We start from the raw sequence: 22,247 nt of genomic DNA, 5'->3' as shown, positions 1-22,247 counted from the left end.
CCCTGGATTGAAATATATTCAGTTTCTGACACATTTTTCCTGTTATCTTTGTGAAGACCTCAGCAATAATATGTTTCTGTCCTTCCTAGTTCTGTGCCAGAATAATACTTCTCAAGCAAGGTCCTAAATGATTGGCTTTCATCTGTTGATATTCCCAGTTGTGTGGGAAGGAAAATTGGGAGCCTGACGGAGCAGGTGGTGCCTGGCCCAACAGAAAACGAATTGTGTATTTGAAGAGAACAATGTAGGTTGAAGCAATTAATTTTACATTGCAGTGTTCTATTCCTCCCACTAATCACAGCTGTTTAAAGCTCAGTCTGAAGAGAAAAGGAAAGATGTCCTGCAGAGCTGTAAGTTCCCTCACTGGCATCTTCAAGATAGGGCTGAGAGAGACTCCTGCCTGCAACAAGAAGCCTCTGCCAGTTTGGGTAGACAATTCAGAGCTAGATGGACCAATGGTCTGACTCAGTAGAAGGCAGATTCTGATGTTCCTATGTTATGAAAAAAAAATCCCCCTAGCCTATAAGTTAAGAGGTCCTGTTAATGGAAGCCATTTAAATTCTAGCTCCAGGGGCACATTAACTTCTTCTACCCATAATATGTATGTTGGACTCTAAGACAACTTCAGTATCTGCTTGTCAACATAATACCGTGTCACCTAATCAAAATGATTATCTTCCTTCCTTCCCTTCCCTTCCCTTCTTCCCTTCCCTTCCTTTGCTTCCTTCCTTGATGTTTAATAATTAGGATAATGTACCCTAGGCCAGGTGAAACAAGCATAGGAGGGGGATCCTGAGATACATTTGGGTGTGAGGCTGCAGAGTGCTATCCCCCCACCCAGCACAGTACCTCCAGTGACTGTTGCTGGTGTCTATTTATGTTTCTTTTTAGTTTGTGAGCCCTTTGGGGACAGGGATCCATCATATTTCTTTATTATTTCTCTGTGTAAACTGCCCTGTGGCATTTTTGGAAGGGCAGTATAGAAATCAATCAATCAATCAAATAAATCTGTGTATATATTTTAGTGGGTTAAACAAGAAAATGCTCTTGAAATTGAGGAATGTGCATGGAAGACAGCTTATCATGGTGCTATCCTGGGATCCTTTAATGGCATTTGAATGCTCTTACATCTTAAGAAAAAGTATGAAAAGTTCAACTGAGTCCAGCCAATAAATGTTTGGTTTTTGCCATATGGGATCTGAACAGCATTATAGATTTATCACACTGTTAAGTACTCTAAAGCTAGAATAGTTGTATAATACTGAGTGGAAGAAAACCTTTTTGCTGCCTGTACAAAGGCTTGGAATCAAATCACAGATGAATCTCTCATCATCTTTGCTGGATGTAAGTCAAAAAGAGCTATCTGCAACCTATAAGCCATATTTGCTTGCTACTAGTGTCCTCTCCCTGGCCATTGTCAAAGCTGGCTGAACCATGATTGGATGATCTGAACCTTTCCTCCAAGACCTAATTTTAAGGCACCAAATAGCCAAGTGTTCATCACACAGCACTATAACATCCCTTAGAGGTATTGTGTCTTCCTTAATCCTGTGTTTATTTTGCTTAATGCAGGTGCTGACAGATGGAACATATTTTGAACAGAAAGAGGTTGTAGGTTAGATGAAGGTGTACTGGTCATATTGCATCCACAAGCTCATATCCAATGGAGTTGTTTAGGGTTGTGAGAGGGCTAGTATGTGCCCCTCCTTCTTTGATTCAGAATTTGGAACCATCAACCCACTTTGACATTTTTAATAAGTTCTTTAAAATCTCTCATATTCAAGCTGACGTAGACTCACATCCCACAATTACTGCAGTGTCTGAGTGGGTGTCCAGTGACTCCTCTTATGTGATTAGGCTGGATCAGTTTCAGTTTGTGACTCATGAGGATGTGGACAAGCTGCTTGTAATTGTGCAGCCTACCATCTGTTCGTTTGACCCTTGTCCGCCATGGCTTATACTATCAGGGGGTTGTTGTAGAAGGCCTGGTAGATATAAATGCTTCTCTGAGGGAGGGCAGGATGCCTTGCCTCCTGACCTCTTCTGAAGAAGCCTGCCTTGGATTGCTCAGAGTTAAGCAACACCTGTCTCCAAACTTCTGTGGCTGGGCAAGGTAATTGAGAGAGTGGTGACGTCTCACCTCTAGGCAGTCTGGGAGGAAACTGATTATTTAGACCCATTTCAAACTGGTTTTTGGGTGGGCTATGGGGTGGAGACTACCTTGGCTGGCCTGTTGGATGATCTCACATTAGGAATTGGCAGTGGGAGCATGACTCTGTTGGTCCTTTTGGATCTCTCGGAGGCTTTCAACACCATCAACCACAGAATCCTTCTGGAGCATCCTTCTGGGAGGCACTATACTGCAGTGGTTCTGTTCCTGCCTCATGAGCAGATTCCAGATTGTGTCCTTTGGAGACTGTTGCTCTTAAAAATCTGAACTTTACATGGCATCCTCCAGGTCTCCATATTGTCTCCAATGCTATTTAATATCTACATGAAACCACTGGGAGAGATCATCCGGAGATTTGGTGCAGGGTGTTATCAGTATGCTGATGACACCCAAATCTCTTTTTCCATGTCAATATCATCAGGAGAAGGCATAACTTCCCTAAATACCTGCCTGGAGACAATGATGAACTGGATAAGGGATAACAAACTGATACTGAATCCAGATAAGATGCAGGGACTTATTGTGTGGTATCAGAACTGAGGGGATGATTTTGATCTGCTGGTTCTGGATCGGGTAATGCTTCCCCAGAAGGAACAGGTACACAATCTGGGGGTGCTTCTGGATCCAAACCTCTTCCTGGGGTCCCATGTTGAGGCAGTGGCCAGAGGTGCTTTATATCAGCTTCAGCTGATATGCCAGCTTCATCCATTTCTTGAGATAAATGATCTCAGAACAATGGTACATATGCTGATAAACTCCAGAAATGACTAAACTGCAGCTGTTCTAGAATGTGGCAGCCAGGTTGGTCTCTGGGTCATCTCAGAGACACAACATCATTTCCATACTAAAAGAGCTATACTGGCTCCTAATAAGTTTCCAGGCAAAATACAAGGTGCTGGCTATTACCTATAAAGCCCCAAACAGCTTAGGCCCTGGGTATTTAAGAGAATGTCTTCATTGCCATGAGCCCCACCACTCATTGAGATCATCTGGAGAGGTTTGTCTGCATTTGTCACCTGCTCTTCTGTTGGCTACTCAGGGATGGGGCTTCTCCATTGCTGTTCTGAAGCTTTGGACTGCGCTCTGTGTTGAAATAAGAGCTTCTTCATCTCTGACAAGTTTTTAAAAGGCAGTTAAGACACATTTGTTAACCCAGGCTTTAATTAGACTTACAGTTTTTAACATTGTGTAAAATTACCATTTTACTGTTTTAATTTTGTTTTAAATTATACTGTTTTATTGTAAACCACCTAGAGACTTAAGTTTTGGGCGGTATATAAATATGTTAAATAAATAAATAAATAAATAAATAAACAAACAAATAAATAAATCTGGTGGTAAAATTTGAGTCATGTTTATGTATGTTGAACATGTTAAACTGACACAATGGTAATAAGCAGCTCAAGGCTTAATTTCCAGTAAGCTAGAGGAAACCCATCATGTAAGGAACACAAATTCTTAAATATGAGGTGCTTCATGCTAATTATTTAGTCAATTGCCCGTTACAGCATCTAGCAGAATTTGGTTTTTAAAAAATTGCCCCACGTCCCCTAAACTGGCTCTTTCTTGTGTGACATGAAGCCCCAAGCCAGGACAGCAGAGCTTTATTTCTCTTTAAATGCTGCAAAATGCAGCTCTGAAGGGTTTAAAAACGCCACAGCTTATTTTAACTGAAATAGGATGAGCTGTAACCAACTGCCAGTCTCTGCCTTTGGATGTAATCTGATGCTGGTGATAACTTGTTTGTTTTAACATGTTGTTATGTTTTATTCATTTTGTCATATGCTATATATTATGCCTTTTTTGGTTTGTTTTCTGGTATAACTGTAGCCTTTGGCTCATGCAGTTCTTAAATAAACCTAAATCCATTCTTTTCTCTCTCTCACACACACCATGCAACATGATTAGAAGTTGTGTAGAACATATGTTCATAATGGGGCCTGCGTAGGCTCTCATGCAGCTAGCCTGTGACACAGTGACAGCTCAAGGCCTCTGTGTGCCTGAAGCAGGCTGCCAAATGCCACCCCCTTGTGTGCTCCTGCTTTAAAAGCAGGAGGCAAAGGGGCATCTTGCCACCTCACTGGTGCCCAGTAATCTGCTGCCTGAGGCAACTGCCTCACCTTGCCTCATGTAAGGGCCAACCTGCTGTGACAGGCCCCTTTCCCTCCTCTCCAGCCACACGTGGATCTAGCTGTAGAGCCCACTACCAACGAGCACCTAAATGGAGCCAAAGCTCCATGGAAATTCCCAGGCAGCTAAATCAGCTACTTGATATAACAATTCCTGGTAACAGGCTTCCAGGAAAAAGCATTAGGAAGTGGCATAAACACCTACGAGAGCACAGTTGGCTAGCTAATCCGTGTGACTCCCACATGGAGCAATAGCTGTGCTCAGCTAACATTTGGTTTGCTCAGGTAACATTCATGAACAATTAGACCTTTCATTTTGCCCAACCCCCTTCATCCCACTCCATGCCACCTTCATTTGGTTGATTGCCAGTATCTAATTGTTACTGACCCAGGACACTTTCCTCACCTCCAGTCTGAAGTGGTACAATCTATTCTGCCATGGAGAATGTCATTCTTGCCATGTCATTCTGTTCATATGCAGTCCAGGCTTAAAATCCATAAGGTTGGATCCTTTCTGATTACGAGGATGTGCTTAATGTTTTCAGTATTCTCAACTCCTCCTCAAAACAAAATGAGTTCAGTCATGCTTCTACCCAGTCTAAAGTCCTCCTTACTTTTGTTTCTCTAAATATTGATGTGCTCCTTAAATCCACATTTAAATGCTGTTTCCTTGCCCTTACAGCTCTTACTTGATATAAGCGCTTCTTATAATATGAATTACTAGGGGTGTAGATACATTGGAATGAATGGAAAATTGACCCATTCAGTGCCATTTTCATCTGCCATGCTCTGCAAGTATTCGTTTTAATGCATATAGACCCTAAATGAATTATATGAATATGGGCCATTCTGTTCACTCAGGTCTCATTTGGGCTGCAATTAGCTTTCCATAATGAAGCAAGTGGCCCGGGGGGGGGACTTATTCCTTGTGGCACAGCAGAGTGTTGGCCTTTTTAAAAAAACAAAAACAAAACTTTTTTAATATGTGAAAAGAGCATCAGAGTTTGTCCAGGCACACACCAGGGAGAGGAGAGCTGGTGTAGTGGAAGCAAGCATAAATGGTTCCCTTTGATAAGCAGGGTCCACCCTGGATTGCATTTAAATGGGAGACTACATGTAACCATTGTAAGATATTCCCTAAATGGGACGGGGCCGCTCTGGGAAGAGCATCTGCATGCTTGCATGCAGAAAGTTCCAAGTTGCCTCCCTGGCATTTCCAAGATAGAGCTAAGAAACCTTGGAGAAGCCACTGCCAGTCTGAGCTAGATGGACCAATGGTCTGACTCAGTATAAAGCAGTTTCCGATGTTTCTATACAGTAGTCCCTTGCCAACCGCAACATTCCATTCCTGGAAACCCTTGTGGTTAGTGAATTAATGGTAGGTGAGACATAGACCTTAAATGGAAACAGAGGTTTAGGGGAACTGTGAAAGTGCCACAAAATCTTTTTAAAAGTGAAAAAAATCTCCCTGACCCCTGGAAATGACCCCCAGAACCCCCCAAAACACCCAGACCTGCCCAATTGCCCCCAATCTCCTCCAAACACCCCCTGACACCCAGAAATGACCCCTTACCCCCAAAATTGGCCCCCAACCTCCCCCCCTTCTTTTAAAAAATGGCACCAAACCACAAATACAAAACCACAAATTGGAGAGGAGAGCTGGTCTTGTGGTAGCAAGCATGACTTGTCTCCATAGCTAAGCAGGGTCTGCCCTGGTTGCATATGAAAGGGAGACTTGATGTGTGAGCACTGTAAGATATTCCCCTCAGGGCATGGAGCCACTCTAGGAAGAGCAGAAGGTTCCATGTTCCCTCCCTGGCTTCTCCAAGATAGGGCGGAGAAAGATTCCTGTCTGCAACCTTGGAGAAGCCACTGCCAGTCTGTGTAGACAATACTGAGCTAGATAGACCAATGGTCTGACTCAGTATATGGCAGTTTCCTATGTTCTATGTTCCTACTCAGGCCATGGTTGGCGATTGTGGTGACAATTTTCCAATTGCCGATACTCAAATCCATGATTAGCAAACCTGCTATCGAGGGATGACTGTATTTCCTCCTACATTGCTCTGGACCTACCCAACGTCTGGGGCAGTGTGGGGAAAACATGGTGGCCACCTGGAGAATTTCTTACACACCTTAAGAATAATAATTAAAAATCCACAACTCTGCTGTGGTGCAGGGTAAGCCCACTACTTCCCTTTGAAAATGGACAAGGCAACAAAAATAGTTGAGTGCATACCAAATGAAAACTATTTTAATGAATAACTGATTAAATGAATCACTTATTCATTGAAGCGACAAAATGGCAAATGTGATTCAATGTTGGCAAGTGTAAAGCAATGCATATTGGAGCAAAAAACGCTGATGGGATCTGAGCTGTCAGTGACTGACCCGCGGAGGGATCTTGGGGTTGTGGTGGACAGCTCATTGAAAGTGTTGACCAAATGTGCGGCAGCTGTGAAAAAGGCCAATTCCATGCTAGGGATCATTAGGAAGCGGACTGAAAATAAAACTGCTAATATTATAATGCCCTTATACAAAACTATGCTGCGGCCACATTTGGAGTACTGCATACAATCACCATAACTAAAGAAGAACATTATTGAACTGTAAAAGGTGCAGAAGAGAGCAACCAAGATGATCTGGGGCCTAGAGCACCTTTATTGTGAGGCAAGGCTACAACACCTGAGGCTATTTAGTTTAGAAAAAAGACGACTGCGGGGAGACATGATATAGGTCTATACAATCATGCATGGTGTGGAGAAAGTGGATAGAGAGAAATTTCTTCTTCCTCTAACATAACCCTAGAACCAGGGGTCATCCCATGAAATTGATTGCCAAGAAATTTAGGACCAACAAACGGACGTACTTTTTCACACAAAGCATAATCAACTTGTAGAATCCTTTGCCATAAGATGTGGTGACAGCCAACAACCTGGATGGCTTTAAGAGGGGTTTAGATAACTTCCTCGAGGAGTGGTCTATCAACAGCTACTAGTCGGTAGGTCACCTCTAGCTTCAGAGGCAGGATGCCTCTGAATAGCAGTTGCAGGGGAGTAACAGTAGGAGGACGGGCATGCCCTCAACTTGTGGGTCACTGCGTGAAACAGGATGCTGGACTAGATGGGCCTTGGGCCTGATCCAGCAGGGCTGTTCTTATTTTTGGAGATTAAACAATTAAAATGAATGGAATACTGAATGGGGTGTGGAGCCTTGTCTACTGTGAATATTAATGAACAACTTTAAACTTTAAAGCTCCAGTGATTCCATGGATGCACTGATATACTGATAGAGAACTCACAGGGAACAAACTAGGGTAGTTGACATAATGGCCACATTCAAACCTAATGCAGAACCGCAGTTAAATGGGCCAGAGGTACTGTGAGCATGGTGGGAAAATTCTGTGAATGTGGGGAAATATGGTCTAGTGTAGTGACGAAACCAAGGTTTCATATTTGTAACTCCAATCTGAACCCTCGGGTTGTAGTGAGTTTCATTGCTGCAACCCGAGTTTGGACACAGCCTGTGATATATCCGAATACAGAACCATAGACTGAGTCCCCTGGAACTGGAGTTGAAGCAGGAAGAATGAAACTCACACAGCCAGTTCCCCCTCCTCTCTGCAGTCTTGCTGACTGCAGATATCTTGCTGACTGCAGATAGGGAGCTCTCCGTTACATGTGAATCAGAATCTCAATCTCTTTATTTAGGTCATTGAACAGTAAACAGTAACATCAGATAAATTCATTACGAGATTTACATACAATATAACAAAATTTGGCCACCATACTAGAAATTGTTACATTAAAATCGGACAGCAAATAATCGAGATAAAAATCATCCGTGTGGCCAGGAAAATTCTTCAGTAGAGGGAAAATAAAATTTAAACAGGTATCCTTGTAAAAGTCACAATAGAGAATTACATGGGCAGTAGTTTAAATGGCACCTGAGCCGCATGGGCATAAACGAGAATATGGAATCCCATTGAACTTCCCCTCTAAGACTGCAGTAGAAATGCATTGAAACGGGTGAGAGTCATTGGTTGCCTGAATTTTGCAATTAAAGGATTGTTTAAGTAATCAGCAGGTCTAAAATTTAAAGGCTGGTTGCCTATATGCAAGCCTCTCTGTTACATCTGAATTTGGATGGGAAAGCAGAGTGGGGTGGGCGCAACGGAACCTCAGGTCCATTGGACCAGTGGTTCCATGTTACATGCAAATGCAGCCAGTTGCTCCTAAGTGTCCACTCTGACTTACTTCAGGTTTGGGAGGCATTAAAGTGTAATTAATTAATTAATTAATTAATTAGGATCCTAAATATCTTAGGGACTAATTAAACATGACTTCAAACATTTTGTCCCTTTCTGAATTTTTTCTTCAATAGCAGCTACAAGGGGACTTATTCAGATTGGGACTGTAGTGGGAGGAGGAATTAACTGTTTTCTCCTATCACAATCCTGATCTGGATTGGAGATCCACCAAGAGACCCAAATCTTACAGATGGAGGATTAATAGCAACATGATTGAAAATGTTAAGTGTTTTAAGCATTTAAGGGTGGTGTTTCATGCTTCTGGGCAGGGTGGGGAGGAAAGTTCACTTAGAATATATAACACACAGCGCAGCAAAGTGCTACTATGATCTTAAGGTTCTATCTCTCTGTGGACAATTTGTCCCAGCAGATATTAAGCTGTTTCAAGCCAAGTCAATGACCCAACTGATCTTTGGAGCAACTGGGTCTGTATTCAAACTTTACCCCCCATGGAGGTTGTCCAAATTAAATTTCTAAGAATGGTTCTTCAAATGCCAAAAGGCGTATCCAAATCGGCCTTAAAGCTGGAGACCAGAGCATGGTTGGCTAAAGCTAAAATATTGGCTAAAGCTAAAATTTCAGCCAAGTGGATTGCCCCCACCCCCACTCCCTAGTTCTGAAGGATCAGATCCTCCAGTGGTTATCCAAGTTAATGAGAAAACTTCAGACAGCAAGACTCTCTTCTGAATCTTTAGTTTCTGTGGGTTTATGACAAGAAGAGAGAAGTAAATTCTCTAACTGTATTAAGAACTGGTGGGACACCTCAATTTTAGCTCCAGCAAGTTATTTTTATAATCTAACATGTCTAACCCATCAGAGAGCCTTCACCTTAGCTCATTATGTTTTTCCATCAGTTTGGCTGGAGGGGAGATATAAAAAGTTACCCTATCACCTGTGCAAGTGTTCTTGTGAATCAGACAAAATTGAAAATTTGGCTCATAATTTACTTCATTGTAAATTTTATAGCACTCCACATAGCAAACTGATTTTACCCCTTTTAGAAAGCTTACAGGGAAGACCAAAGGATTTTTATGTAACCTATCTTCTTGCAGATAAGACTGTGTTTGTTACTTGTTTTGCTAAATTTTGTGCCATTGCATACAAGATTCGTCAAGCAAAGGCGAAGGCTCCCCCTATCAGTTAGGTAAGGATATATTCCTGATTTGGGTAAACTTCCTCTACCTAAATGTAACTGTGATATCTGACAGGCTGTACCAACTGCATTGAATGTTAACTTTGTACTATAATGCTGAAATCTGGTCAAATACCATAATAAAGATATTGATTGAACCAAATGATATGTCTAAAGGGATATCTAGTTCACTGCTGAGGGAATGTCTTCTCTTATATAAACCTCTCTGTATTCTAAGAATGTCTGTTGAGACCCTACTTCAGGTTGTACACTATGGCAATAAATGAGGAGTTATTATCATACTCCTGCCTCATTGGAATGGAGACAAGAAGTGATGGCTAATCACTCAGGCTTTTAAGATAAAGGTAATTAGTTTTGCCCAGAGGATATGGAGCTATTGAGATCATTTAAATAAAATGTATAATTTAACATATTTGCTTTTATGTGTTTTCAGAATTTTAATATTTATTCTTTATTGTTGAACCTATAGTGAAAAGATCAGTGGTAATTAATTCATTTTTAAAACAATCCAATAGTTAAGTGGCCTTAAAAACCCATTGCTTTCCCTATAGATGTCATCAGCACTAGGCTGATACAAATGGAGCTGATGTTCTTTCCTCTCAAAAGACAAAGCAAAATACCAATCTGCCAGACCATTTGCACATACTGAATATAATACTGTTTCCATATGTTTTTGCTCATACAATCCAGCTTCCAGGTACATATGGGACTGCCTCTATCAGTTGAGGTGATTTTATCTGCAGTGGCACAGCAGGTATCTTCCTGAACTGTTGGTGTTGAGCTGTGATATCATTTGTATATTTTTAAAAATCCATTAAAAATAGGCTAAAGTCCAGTAGCTTTCGCTAACAAGTACCAACAGTCAGTTCTATAACATTTTCCACCAAAGGTTATTTTTCATTAACCCCACCTTTGATTCCCAATTTTGGAGTCGTTCACAAATGTTGTAGGTCTGGGAATATTTTTTATAGCACTTGAGTTATCCGCAGCCAAATCTTTTCCCTCAGAATCTCCAAAGTAAGGGAAAATTGACTTCAAGATGCTATAAATAACTAATTTTGACAGATTAGAAAGTTGCAGTTTCAGCGTTTATTCGAGCAAAATCTGGTTTCAATGTAGCCAAGAGCATCGGATGCCGAAATTGTGCAGCCTGAAAGGTATCAGAAAATTAATTTTTTTAAAAAAAAGATTTTTGCTTTGTTTTAAGCAGCTGGCCAAGAACCGCATTGTATCATATTTAAGGTGGATGTGTATGATTTGAGAACATCAAAGTTGTTTTTCAGTTATTTGGTTTTTTGGCTTTGTTGAGTATGGAAAAGGAGGTAAGACAGAACCATATGGAGAAAACATGTATTTTATAAGATCATAATCAACACATTTTTGTAGTTATCTTCATGTACCTCAAAATTACTCTTCCAATCCTGAATTTTTAAATTTTTTTGTTAAGAATAATTTAATATGTAACTCCGTATACAAGTAAATGGATTTTATGTGTCTGTGATTTCACTATTGTGATCTGATTTTGGCATACTGATATGCAAGTTTCAGAAGGGTTATGGGAGGTGAATAATATGGACAGATAAATTGCTTCTTGTCTACATATATTCTCCTGCTAAAGATTGTGGCTGACATCCTCACTAAATTACTCAATAGTACTATTCAGGAGTTACTGTTAAAGGACTACTAAATCTCAATAAAACTTTGAGGGTCTCCACATGAGCAGTGTTGAGAGCCTAACAGGGCTCTGTAGGGAGAGCGGGCTTAGCAGGGAGCTGTCTCTGGGCAGCCGGACTGGCCACCCACACAATTACTAGCTCTGGGATTTTTGGAGGCTTGCTGCTGGGAGTCGCATGGCTCCCATTGCAGCACATGACCGGGAGAAAATGGGCTAGGCTCCCTTAGCCCGATTTCTCCTGGTTGTGGGAATAGCCTCTTTCTCTAGTAAATGTAGTAAGGATGTTAGCTTCAAAGTAAATTATTGGTATGTGGTGAAATTTTTTATGTGATTGAAATTTGGGGAGTGCTGGTATGTGGTATCAGGCCCAGTATCACCTGTGTGATATCTCTGCCCAAGGGTCCATCAGGTCTCACCTCACCCCTGTTCCCAAGAGGATTGGATCCCCACTGCCTGGAGCTCATTTTCAGAGCCTCACTGGAAGCCACCACTTTTTAAAAATCCACAATGCCATAACCTCTCTCTGATGCATCATCCCAGTCACTCAACATTGTTCCCACTCAGGGCTACAAGCACCCATGGGCATTATGACCCATGAGTCAGCAGAATTTGGCCGCTGCCAAGGCTTCAGCAATCTGGAAGGGCTCAGAAGCTCAACAACTCAACAAGTACCACCACTGAGTAACAGCAACTGCCAACAGTGGTGGTAAGAATTGCACCCCCTGATAAGTTTTGGTTCCTATGAGTGTATGATTTGCTTCCATGTAGTGCTGTTACCTATAGTGGCAAAAGCACCTCTCTTCCCTGTTATGGTGCTTCCTACTTAGGCAGACAAGCCATAGCAGTACTGTGAGGAAAAACAGTACTTTGAGGGAAAGTAACAGTACTACAAGCACGGTTACGCCCAACCCTCACTACTGCTCAGAGAAGAGGAAGACAATTGAGGAAAGATGGCTGTCCCTTGCTGTTGTCACTTCAACCCACACATTACCCAGGGAGAGCACATGAGTGAGCTCTCTAACTCTTCAAGTCTGTGCAGCACTGGAGACTGCCTCCCCAATCAGTGGCATTGAAGTTGCACAGAGGAGTGGCACAGAAGGGGCCCACCCAAGGGCATGCTGCTGTTATGGGTTCCAGAACTGGGATTCCCTGTACACCCCCCTTGGCATCCCTGCAGAGGTGCCTAGCCTGGCTTGATCCGTGTTCAAGCAAGTCTGGGAAGGAAACAGGGTCTATCACTGAAGCTAAGAGTAGTCTAGGAGACCCATGAGGAAGAAAGCACAGCCACAGAATCCTAAACCCCATGAGAATCTCCCATGGGAGTCCACACAGAGTTCCCCAACATCCAAGAAGGTTTCTCATATGGAGACTCTGAAGTGCTCCTGAGACTTTCAAACAAGGTAGACATGGCTTTCCCCCCACCTTTGCACATACCTGCATTCCTCAGCTAGGTGTAAAAAGCCACTCAGTCTCCCTTTTCGGATCATTCAAAGCTTTAGAGTGAATAGACTAAATCCCTAGAACCTATACTTCACTTACAAGATAACCCCATCTTCCCATCTAGCTCCTTTGAATCAATTGTTTCATTGTTTGCATTGAAGACCCTTCACATTAATTTTTAACCGGAAGGGGCCCTGATTTAGTGTCTTTTTAAAATTGGCCAGCCAAAAGATCCCAAATTGTGTAGTCTTTGGGACCCATTCTAGAGGCTGTTAGAACCTCTGCATTCCCATCATTGCACCCCATTTTCACCACACACAAAATCTGGCTTCCCCTCACATTGGACAGGTAAAGATAGGGAGAACCCCTCCCTATCCTTTTGGGAGTTTCTCCTTGTTTTTCCCTCCCTGTCCTTGGGTACATATGTTTGGGTGAGTGCTTGTGGTTTCACTGTACTAGGTTCGGAGGTCTTCCATTTAGATCTGTTTTTCAACAGAGAAAGAGGGAAGTGTGGTCAATTCCTCCCCTTAGGATTAAAAGGACAGCCCTCATAGAGGGGCCCTTGAGCCATAGGATCAGCCCCAAACTGTGGAGTTATGATAGATTTGCTTCTCCACTAGCCAAAAAACCCTGGAGAACCTGTAGCCTTCTTGTTCTGAAGGGAACTCTCCATGAATTTTGTCTCATGAGAGACAAACCGCACATGAAACACCCATACATGAGAATACAAGCCACAGCCAGTCTATACTTGAGCTTCTACTGCCTGAGTTGAAATAAATGTTAGCCAGTTTTTCCAGCCAAAGGTTACTTGTTAGATGTCCCTTCTAGTCCAAGTGACTCCCTCCTCATGTCTCCTTTCTCTGTTCTCCACCCATCTAGACTCTCATGACCTTAAAACAGTCCCCCACGACCACATTGGCAACTCCCAATGGCACTGGAATCACCATTTTCTAAGGTTTCACTTCTGGGTTCCCAGCAGCGCTCCAATATCTTGCATAACTCAAGCCTCCAATCCACCCTCTTGCAACAAAGCCAGCAGACAACTCTCCCTTTCTAGTGGAAGAAACTGTTACCCACTCTAGTCAATTTCCTCTGCCCAGTTTCTTTTGTGTCTTTAACCCTTACTTAACCCTCCCCTTTTCTTTCTCGCCCCGCTTGCCTAGTCAGACCTCTGGATAGGCTCGTGCCTCCATTGCTTAAACGAATTCATTCTGGTTCCTGTCTGACTCTCTTCTAGTCTTCAGCCAGTTCTCTTGACTGTTGAGGGCTGTGAAGAGAAACATTAGGTTGAGTTCAAAAAACAAATAAAGATTTATTAAGAAACTAAACATCACATACTGAGAGAGAGAGGTATCACATACCCAAAACATCACATACCCAAACCAGCACCAGCCTTCAACAATTATTTAACAGTTCTGACTCTTAACTGACCAAGAGAGATTAACATAATTTCTCATGCCTATGGTGGCCAGAAGAGGTTACTGCAGTGCTAAGAGCAATGCTTTAGAATCCTCACTGCTAACTCTTCCTTCTCTCTCTTTATCCAAATTTGATTGGGTCCCCTTCCTTCACCTCTCCTGTCCCCCTTTTGGTTATTTTGACCTGCTCTGTCTCTCCTTTATCCCCAAACTCTCTCTTGGATTCCTTGCCTCCTCTACCTTGATCTTTGGCCAGTTCACCAGGTTGGCCCATCCTTCTCCTGCTACCTGGACTCATTCAGGTGCCCTTCTCTCTCCCCACCACTATCCTATTAGTTCTTTTGACTAGCCCTTCCTTTCACCTCTACCAGAACTCACTCAGGTCTCCTTCTCTCTCTCTTGCAAACCTTGAACTAAAGACCACCCATTACCACTTCCCTTCCCCCATCTCCTCCAGTAGTAAACACACATTTGGTAACACTGTAACAGAAGTCAAGTACTCAGCCCAGATGCATATGTACAGCTTGTGTGTTCTGTGAATATGGGAATACCGGAGTGTCATATCATAGCCAAACCTCTACTTTGTAGTCAATAAAATATATTTTTTTATTTAGACTTTAAACCTGTGCTTGTGATGTTCCTTGGGAAACTGCCTGCTTAATAACTTTGCCTGCAAAGTCCCCAAAGGGGGCAAAAAGTTCCCTTCATAACACTGCCTCCAAAGCTTGAAAATAACCTGCCCCAACTATATAATTTACTCCTCTGCTCAAAACCCTTATAGATCCACATCCTCACCCTTGCAGGCTGATTTACACATGCAGAATGAGGTGGAAATGAGGTAGCAGAACTCTCAGCTACTCTGCTACTAAGGGCTGTACCACTTCAGAGTCCAAGTGCAGGATGGATACTTCTCCATATAAAAAGTACCCTGCAAACAGAAAACTAGCACATCAAGAAGAGATGTGCTGTTCTTGTAGCAGCCATAGGGCCTGAGAGCATGGTCTAAGAACACATGATACAGCCACCTTGCTGAAGCTAAGCAGGTCTTGGTGTGGTCATTGCTTGGATGGAAGTCCCATGTGTGCAGCTATGGGGGTGGGGCTATAGCTTAGTGGTAGCTTTGCATGCATAAGGTCTCAGGTTCAATCTCTGGCAGCATTTCCAGGTAGGGCTGGGAAAGTCTCCTGCCTGAAACATTGGAGAGTTGCTGCCAGTCAGTATAGACAACACTGAGCTACATGGACCGAGGGTCTGACTCGGTATAAGCCATCTTCCTAAGTTAATGTGTTCAGCATGTTGTCCAGCAGCTTGCTCCTCAAAATAGATTGGTTTTTTAAAAATTGTTTTATATGACTGGACTTGAAGGTGAGTTGGAGAAGAGTAGAAAATGGATACCTTATCTGGCATAGCAGTGACCATCTTAGTCTGCTATTAGGACTGGTCTGCCTGTTGAATAAGGGCTAGCCTTTCTTGCTCCTCCTGCTTACATATGACATAATGGGTATTTCTCAAATAATCTTTTCCATATTCCCTGCTGTGTTTGACCTGAAGAGAAGGTCTTTCCCTTCAGAGAAGCAGATAATGGGAAAGGGTTTTCCTTGAAGAATATGGGTAAAGAAACAATTTGAAGACACCAGCTGGCAACTTAGCAGTTTGGCTGGGGCGGGAGAATCCTATCAAATGAAGCAGCTTGTTTGAAGAAATGAATATGAGAATAAATTCACATTTTATTGTTTAAAGAGAAATTAAAATCAACAGCCTCATGGCTATTACCTCTGCAGCTGGTGGACCTCTGCCTATTGAACTGTTATGACACTGAGGAAAATTCCATACTGTGGAAATAGGTCGTAACGGAAAAGCCCTGATTTTTTAAAGGAGGGAAATTATTCTATATATTCTGCAAAAAGATAGTACTTAAAACAGCCTCATCAATCTAATTCTAACTACATCTCATTGATGCCATAGATTATAGCTTTTGGTTGGGTTGGATTATGCTTCAACAAAATGAATACTTAAGAAACAAAGTCCTTATTTTCATGCTAATGCTCTTATTTTGAACATAGAGACTCTGTATTATTACACTCAGGCCACGATGCTTACGTGGACATTAGCATAAAGATGAATTGGGCGAGGGCTGTACACAAAACAACAGATGTAAAACAATATTGTTAGAATATATTCTGGTGTAATAAAAGAAAAATGAATTCTAGACTTACACAAGCTGAACTTCAAAGGTTTATCTGGCATTGTTGGGTGGCTTTGGCCTTAATATGTTTTCATCCTTTTTCTCATTAGGAAGGAAGAACAAGCGTTAACCCTCGTGGGACTGTTCTGAAAGGCTTAGTGTACCCACAGGGACAGCTCTAAACAGCTTATGGTAAAACTCATTTTTAAAAACACCACATAAAATAATTCAGCATGATGCTTTCTCTGTCGTTTGAACAAATGTCTTCCTCTCCCAGGCAAACAGCTTTTTAATACTCCTTTTTTGCACCCTCGCCCTACAGTCCTGCTAAAATGTCTGCAACTATACCTATTCTAACTCAGCAGCAACACAACAGCACAATGGCAGACATTCTGTGCAGCATAACACAGGCAGTCCAGTACTGCCATACCGCTGCAAGTGTCTGATACACTGCCCATGATGTTGCCAAACAGCCTATTCTGCTACAACTCAAAATTGTGCATTCACCATAGTGTGATGTTATGTCTGTTGGAAATAATGGTTTACATGATGCACAACATCATTTCTCCATAACACATCACCCCTGTGCTGCTGCAGACTCCTAAGCAGCCCTGACACCACTCTGAATGAACTGTTGAACACAGTGCTACTGCATTTCCCCCCATTTGTCCTGGCGAATGTTGTGCTGGTGTAAAACAGGATTTTGTGATGTCTTAAGGATCACAAAGGATTTGGCTGTTCCCTTTTCAACAACAAATACATTGAGACCCTCAATGCAGTGTTATGCACCATCTATTCTGTTGTTCTCCCTTTTTCTAGGTACTTCTATAGCCTGCTAGTTGGTGGTGAACCAACAGGTATTCCCCATTAATGACTCATCTCACTATGGTTTATCTAAAAACCCATGGTGAAAGCACTCACTATGGCCACTTTCAGACATAGTGTGAGGCTGTGGGTGGACGAACCCGAGGTTAATTTGAAAACCCAAGAATCGTCCCACAGACAATCACCCAAGCACAATACGGCGACCTCTGGTTTCTGGGTAGAGGAGCCCCTCCCACTTCCTGGTCTGCCAAGGCTGAATCTTAGCAAGCCACAGGCCACTCGCATCATCATACTGTGGGCAAAGTGTCAGTACTCCAGTAGGGCTGCAACCATTGGCCATGATTTTCAAGAGGGCGTCCTGAGCACAATCATGCCTTTTTGGCATCAGCCAGCCATGCTCAGGAAGGAAAGGGCATTTAACACACACGCCCATCAAACCACTTGCACCACAACTATTGCAAGTACACAAGCAGACCTACTGGTATCGGCAGATAGCAAGGAGCCCTTTTTTCTGTTACTCCACGAAGGGATCATGATGACTTCCTAGGAGGCAATATGTATATGAGGGCAAGCAAAGCATCCTGGGGCTTGGTTTAATACAACAAAGGATGCTCTTGGACTTGAAGACCCAAGCCAAGCACTCCAGGAACCCCAAACACACTCCTGCCCCCATGTCAGCTTGCTGACTGGGGATTATCCCTCTCATGAGAGGGCCAGTCCACTGGGGAGGACCAGAGGTTTCATGAGCTTTGGGTCTCCATTGGACTGTGCTCTCATGGGATAGCCCATTCAACTATAGGTTCCCCCAGTGATGTGGGGTCCCCAGTATCTCTGTTTAAAAATAGAACTCACTCTCTGTGCCTTCACCTCTCCACTCAACCCTTACATACTCCCAAGGAGTCTGAGCTGTTCCGTGTGTCCAGGTGCTTCTGGGTGGGCAGAGTTGGGTGGCATTGGAGATGTCTTCTAACACATGTTCAAAATTCCCAGGCTCAGACTGGCATTGTGCTGTATGGAGATTCGCCATCACGGGGAATCATGGGTGAGGGGAGCTACTGTTTTCAGCGATCCCTGCCAAGTCAGGTGGCCATGGTGGGCAAATAAAAACATGCATATGTGCTATGGGACTGCCAGAGGGAGCACTTTGACTCCTCTGTCCACCAGCCATTGGAACCAGGAAAGGTGTTGCTGGGGTACCCTTCCCTGTGGCTTGTAAGCAACTAGCTATCTGGCTGGGTGGCAACAGCTCCTGGCCTGCATGCATGTCTCCACGGCCTTTCATTTCCATGAGAGAGTGGTCCACTCTGGAGCATTATCCATCCTCACCACACAGGAAGAATTTCTCCTGTGACAGATCAAATAATGCTCCAGATGGACAGTTCTTCTCTTGAGTTATGCCAGAGACTCTTTCCTTGCACCCAAGGGGAAAGGCTGGGGCCCCCTTCTCTGGCAAACTTGTACAAAAAATAGAGCAGCACTGCTCAAGAATTCCAGAGACCCTTATTTCACCCAAACTTTGGGTATTGCTCCCCTTCTGAAATTTTACTCAAGGGAAATGAGAAGGCGAAGGTTATACTTATACAATGCCTTCATGACATTGAGCACCAGAAACTTGTTTCTAGGGGAAATAGGACCTGCTCTCCTCTATTTTTTGGTATCATGCCCCCTTCGGGGAATAGAGGTGCTAAATATTTAGCTTCCCTAGACTTTTTAAAGTTTAGGATGGCATTCACTAGGGCCCGTATGAATGTGCTGCCTTCAGCCCTTTTGGAAAAAAGATTTAATAAGGGATTGTCAGATTTTGGCCCATGCCCTTGTGGTGCAGGCCTCCCTGAAATGGTTTCTCATGTGCTGTTATATTGCTCCCTTTATTCTGATACTAGGAAAGAACTCATATTCCCTCTGTTAGAGCAATTCCCAGGAAGAGCTGACTCCATTTATTTGAATTTCTGTCTTGAGGATCAAGATAATGAGGTTACTATGGTGTTGGCAAAATTCTTTTATGTCGCTATTAGACTAAGATCTTGTTTAAGGTCTAATTCTTAGGAGCTATTGTTTTGTCCTGATTATTATGTATTATATTACTGTTGGCATATTTTGCTTTTAATCTTGTTTTAATCTTTGTATGTTCTCTGTATGGCCTATGGCTGTAATAAATTGATTGATTGATTGATTGATTGGGTATTGCTCCACTGACATGTGTGACCTTTGCTGGGGAATAGCCAAGCTGCCCAGTTCCTGGTGTCATAGATAACTCCATGAGCTTGTACAGATACTTCTGCAGCCCTTGCTTTGTGGAGACCTCTCCTGCTGTGGCCGTCTTGTCATCCAATCCCCTTTTTTGCAGATTTGGAAAGGGGGGAATATAAGACGCAGTGGAAAGTGGGCCTCCCCCAAATTTGGGCATCTCCCTTTACATGCACTGAAGCTTGGAATGCAGCAATGCAGCATCCCTGTTGCCGAGCAATGGCAGAAGGAGTGCAGAGACTCTGGAGGGTGGGGCAACTGATCTGAGAGGTGGCCAGCAAGAAGCATGGCAGGCATAGAGCTGATATGTTTCTGGGCTGGTCTGAGCCACCCTCTCTATGGTTTTGGGAGCAGGCACACTACAAAATCCAAGTTATGGCGGAAGCAGAATTCAGACAACACGATGCTGCCTTCAAACCTGAGGTTCAGGCAGTGAAACTCACTACAAACCAAAGGTACAGATTACAGTTTGGCATAGGAATCCTTGGGTCACTTATGTGGTGAAATGCATTTGTGATGAAACACAGTTTCACGCATTTGGATGAACACCAAATCAAACCTCTGTCTCATTCACCTCTAGTTTGGTAACACAATGACCTGTGTTACAGGGCAGCAGCTGAAAGCAACAATTTGGGCAGTTTAGGATTTGGACAAAGAAATAGAAATGCTTGTGGTGTTGACGGATGATGCTGTTGACTTTGCCCTGATAACTGGGCAAAGAGTCACCTTTTTAACGTGGTGATTCTCTTTATTTAGCAGGGGGAGAGTAACTGGCCCTATCCACACCCAGCACAGTACCTCCAGTGACTGTTGTTGGTGTCTATCTTGTGTTTCTTTTTAGAATGTGCACCCTTTGGGGAAAGGGAGCCATCTTATTTATTTGTTATTTCTCTGTGTAAACCGCCCTGAGCCATTTTTGGAAGGGCGGTATAGAAATCGAATAAAATAAATAAATAAATAAATCATGATGCAAGAGTGCAGCCATTAGCCTTGGGATTCCTGAGACTTTAGGATCAGCACTGTCTGCCTGCATGACAGCCCACCAGTATATTTGAAAAGAAACAGACAGTACAAAACCAAGACAAGTCTCCAGTAGTGTGCTCACTAGGAAACTGACCTTGTAGAGGTACCTTGGTACCTCATTATGCTTGAAGGAGTGAGGAAGCATGAGGCAACTTTATTAGCGGTAGATTGTTGCTTGCAGATTCCTTCCGTTCTGGAAAATGCCATGACTTTTTACGATATTGACAAATGAATTTTGGCAACCCTGTGTTCTTTTGTGCGTTTAGGTTAGGAGAAGACACTAGTAACTGAAGAGTACAGATGGGAGATTTGCAATGTCTCACTTGACTGGGTTACTGAGTTATTACCAATATAAACCTGGAGTATTATATTTGTAGGATCTCTTGTGAGACTGAGTCAGGCAAGGTGGGGAGAGTTCAGCCAACTGCTCTGGCATATATTCCATTCTAAGGGAACAACTAGGAAGCTGCAGTCAAATGCAGGTGCTTCCAAAGGCTTAACTGAATAGTATATCACACTTAGTGTCACTCCATATCAGAGCAAAACTCCAGTCATGTAGAATATCTCATCAGAGAGGAGGACAAAAGAGAGTGCAATTCAATATATTTTTGCATTACAGAAAAGTTCCTTTCGAGGTAATAAAAACCTATATATACAGACATTGAGCTAGACTCCTGGTACGCTGCTGGATGATAAAAAGAGGGAGATAAGCTTTTCCGTCACGGTCACTGTTTCCTGGCATAAGGCTGGTAAGCAGCTCCTGCTGGTATCATTGACCCATCAGATGACCCCTGTCTCAGGACAGAAGCTCTCTACCTTGATGGAATATGCTTCAACGATAAAGATAATGAAGCCATGTTGGTTTTAGAGGGGAAGGGCAGGTGAACAGCAACTAATCTGCCTTCAGAGGCAAATCATTCATTTTATCCTCATGCAATCTGTCCTACAAGTTATACTCAGAGCTGCTAACGATGAGATTGCTATTGGACAAACAGCTGCAACCCTAGGAAGCTACAGTTTAAACAGGAACCTATAGGAAGTTTCTTTTCTAACAAATAATTTGTCACTGAGGATTCTTTGTGTGTATGGCAAGAAAGTGGAAAGTTGTAAGATGAGAGGTTTATTGTGACCATCTTTTCTCTCTCTTTGTTTTCCCTAAGGCCCTATTTTCCCTTTCTGAAGAAAAGGCACACATTTGACCAGCATTTTCTTGCCAACCCTTTTGATTAAATCAGCATACTGTTATATATCCTTTGTCAAATTCTTGCATTAAAAAATATTCAAAAGTATTGTAACATCATTATATATATGCTGCTAGGAAGTCAAAACCACACACCAGCATGTTCATTTTTCACACAGTCCACTTAATGCTTAAACTATATTCTGCCTGCAGTTTGCAGAATGAATCTGAAGTTCTATAGCTAGCATATTTGCCTTTTTCAAACAAAAGGTGGTTCAGCAGTATGTTCCATCTTTATCTGCTGTCATTCTTTGAAAGTAACACAACATTCTTTTTCATTCTACCTATAACAAGCATCAAGGTGTCAGCACAGAGCTTGGTTGGGTGCATTTTTTGAAAAATGATTTCTACATATGATTTCCACTGAAGAATTTCATTGCACACAGATCTTAAAAAAAGACAGCACTGTATGGATTAAAACTCAGGCCACAAC

At 42.6% G+C, this 22,247-nt stretch overlaps 1 long non-coding RNA gene across 1 annotated transcript in view; it reads left to right on the top strand.

Moving 5' to 3' along the window:
* LOC128349222 (uncharacterized) overlaps window positions 1–21,807 on the top strand; it is a 37,461-nt gene extending 15,654 nt beyond the window's left edge. The window contains exons 3-4 of the long non-coding RNA XR_008318631.1: window positions 16,590–16,671; window positions 21,735–21,807. This is a non-coding gene — a long non-coding RNA (uncharacterized LOC128349222). The remainder of the gene's footprint in view (window positions 1–16,589; window positions 16,672–21,734) is intronic.
* Window positions 21,808–22,247: the final 440 nt, after the last annotated feature.

This window comes from Hemicordylus capensis, chromosome 3 (genome assembly GCF_027244095.1).
Source record: "Hemicordylus capensis ecotype Gifberg chromosome 3, rHemCap1.1.pri, whole genome shotgun sequence".
Lineage (NCBI taxonomy): Eukaryota > Metazoa > Chordata > Lepidosauria > Squamata > Cordylidae > Hemicordylus > Hemicordylus capensis.
This window is presented reverse-complemented; position numbering and strand designations above follow the sequence as displayed.